Source organism: Carlito syrichta, unplaced genomic scaffold (assembly GCF_000164805.1).
Source record: "Carlito syrichta isolate Samal-C Ts95f unplaced genomic scaffold, Tarsius_syrichta-2.0.1 Scaffold290401, whole genome shotgun sequence".
Taxonomy (NCBI): domain Eukaryota; kingdom Metazoa; phylum Chordata; class Mammalia; order Primates; family Tarsiidae; genus Carlito; species Carlito syrichta.
Window position 1 is genome coordinate 89822 of NW_007234497.1, and position 3338 is coordinate 93159.

At 40.1% G+C, this 3338-nt stretch overlaps 1 pseudogene; it reads left to right on the forward strand.

Moving 5' to 3' along the window:
* Nucleotides 1-341: 341 nt before the first annotated feature.
* Nucleotides 342-616, forward strand: LOC103256599 (annotated as a pseudogene).
* Nucleotides 617-3338: the final 2722 nt, after the last annotated feature.

Genomic DNA, 3338 nt, shown 5'->3' on the forward strand with positions numbered 1-3338 from the left:
CTCCAACAGCATAAACTGTGCCCCGAGCATCATTCCAGCCAACTTTCAGTCCTCCACATTGCTTTATCTGATCTCATAATTCTTGTCTCCAGAACCAAAGCACCCACAAAGAGGACCGGCTTTATGATAAAATCAGTTCAGGGCTTCAATCACTTTTATGATCATTAGTGATCTGGAGGTATAGAGATGAGAAGGTAAAAGGCAGAATCTGCTGGGTTCTCTTGAGTTATTGGAATCTTGATATTTTCTTTGTTTCTGGTTCTGAATTTACTTATACACACAGTGCCTGTTTTCATCACAGATATAACAGATTGACTACCTAAAAGAAAAACTAGGCAACATGGCCAGGATGTCTCAGGCTGAGTCTGAGAAGGCTGCAGAGGAAGTTAAGTGCCTTAAGACCAAGCCAGCAGATGACGACGAGATGCTGTTTATCTGTGGGCACTACAAACAAGCAACTGTGGGCGATGTAAATACAGATCGACCCGGGATGTTGGACCTCAAGGGTAAGGCCAAGTGGGATGCCTGGAATTAACTGAAAGAGACTACCAAGAAAGATGCCATGAAAGCTTGCATCAACAAAATAGAAGAGCTGAAGAAAAAATATGGGATATAAGAGACTGGATGCTGTTGCCAGCTGTGCTTTTAACCTCACTGATACAATAACGCCTTGTTTTTTCTAATACTATGGATGATACGAAATAGTGAAAATAACCGGTTAACCCAGTTCCTCGAGGCTGTTTAGGATATAGGTCCAGCAGATGATGGGCTAAAGTGATTACTGACGACCCCGAGTAGTTTTTGTCTGAGATCAATTAAAAATGTACTTTAGCCGGGCTCGGTGGCTCAGCCTGTAATCCCGCACCTTTGGGAGGCTGAGGTGAGTGGATTGCCTGAGCCCGCGGGTTCCAGACCAGCCTGGGCAGCGAGACCTCATCTCTACAATAAATCAAAAGTCAACCGGGCATGGTAGCGCGTGCCTGTAGTTCCGGCTACTCGGAAGGCTGAGGCGGAAGGATCGCCGGAGCCCAGCAGGCGGAGGCTGCGGTTGCCGGGAGCGGCCACTGCACTCCAGTCTGGGCGACAGAGTGAGACTCCAACTTAACTCAAAAAAAAAAAAAAAATGTACTTTAAGTCTTGTAAAAAATAAAAAATAAAGAAAAACTAGATAGAGCTCTGAATCAGGTCTGTAAAACATTACAAACTCATCTCTGTCTTTCAAAAATGTATACAAGGCAGCATTTTGGTAACTCGATGTATGTGAACTGAGCCTCGGGTACCCACTTGGGCCAAAAAAGAAGAAAAACAGGCATTTAGGGCTTGCCATTTTGTTTCTTTGAGGTTTTTGTTTTTAAGTCACCAATATGAAGTAGTTATAAATTAAATCCAGGAGACCAAATTGTGAACACTACTATTTTCCCAACACAAAATAGTATCCATAGAGCAGAGAGATGGAAAGTGATGGAAAGCATCCATGGAGGAAAAGCAATGTTCTTTCCTCTCTGCTACTCTGTGGTTTGCCCTCATTGTGTGGGAAGTGGGGCCCATGGTTAGGAGAATAAAGTGTATAATTTGAGACTAACAGTAAAACAGCTAGAGTCAAAGACATTGTGTGGGAGAAAATAATAAGCTAGATTTGTATTAGGTTTGAGAATCAGGTACTACAGGTTAACATGGAAGGTTTCATAGAAAATTGCTTATGTCAGAGAAGATAGGACCCAAGTTTTCAAACATCTTGGCTATATAAATATCTAGGGGAAAACTAGTGCAAACATCACAGATAACTCACAGGAAATAGTTTGTATTCATAATTAGATATTTTCACAAATGTTTTCTCAAGAAAAACCAAAGAAAATGAAGTTAGCCCTAGAATAGGTGGATATTCTGATAAACATATACCCCTCTGAAATGCTCCAGATAGAGGGTTTTGCTGCTTTACTGCTATCTCTAACAAGTGGAAAATCTCTTCTTTACAACCTATGTGTCAGGTATTGCAAAACTCAAAATATGCACATTTACTGAAAGCCTACTGATCATAAAGACAGGAAAAAAAAGTTGTGAGTAGCAATGCTGTGGTTTATCATATGCTATTCTGAACCAGTGTGAACAATTCATAGAATTAATTGCAAACATAAAATTCAGAGAATAAAAATGGCTTACCTAATGATTCCTCTCTTTGCTTGGATTCACTGGGAAACTAGCCTAGTGCCTACCTCTAACAGCTTTAGACTTGGAGAAGTTATTTTCTTTAATAGACCATAACTTTATATTTAGTGGTATATAGTTACCTTGTCTAAGCAGGTTCATATAGGAAGAGGGAAAAAAATTTTTCAGAATAATGGGAATGTCTAAACCCAGAAAATTTTCCTAGACTTTTGGAACTCAGTAAGGCAGCACTGTGAAGATACAAAGTAGTGGCCCTTGGGGCAGCACACCTTGAACACATGATCATGAGGATCTTATTTACTATCCCTTAGAATAAGCAACATGCTAGAGTAACCTCTATGAAGAGCTCAAATTTCTGCTCTTTCAGTACAATGCTAAATCACATGTTTGATAGAAATGAGGAGGGGTGGGGGCATATCCAGTAATTTTTCCTGAGTAGGCAAAGTCAAGTAAAGTACTACTAACAGTGGTGGTTACATCTGGACCCATGTAGGGGAGGAAAAAAATATATTTTTCTCTACCTATCCTAGGTTCATGGCTAGATTAACAAGAGAAAAGCATATAAATTTATTTAATGTAAGTTTTATGTGACATAAGAGCCTTCATAAGAAAATGAAGGCTCAAAGAAACAGGTAAACATGAGTGTTTATGTTAGGCTTGATGAAGAGTGGACAGTCATAGAGAAATATGATAGGGCAAAGAGTATGACCTAATAGAAATCAACAGGGGAAATTTAACAAGGCCAGTTTCTTTGAATTCTTCTCTGTGTCCATGTATCTTCAGAGATAAGGATGTTCCTTTCTTTCTTCTGGGGTTAGGGAGGGCATCTCACATTCTGGAGTTAGGGAAGGCATCTCTCCATGAGGGTCTTATGACTTACTTTAGGGGATGGTCAGAGAGTCCTTCAACCTGCTTCAGAGGAAAAGGATAGAGAAAGATGAAAGTAATCTTTCTGTTACTGCCATTTTCTTCAAGATGCTATATTTGAAGGTAGTGTATCCTGAACCCCATCACCTACATGGCAACAGAGTTCATCTTTCCTTTGCAGAGGATACAGAACAATAGGACACAGAAGTCAATGATAAACTTCTAGGAACTCAAGCACAAGGGCAAGTTCATATCATAATACTCCTTTCTCCAGGTTTTCCTCTCACTCAGCCTCTTTTTAGAAC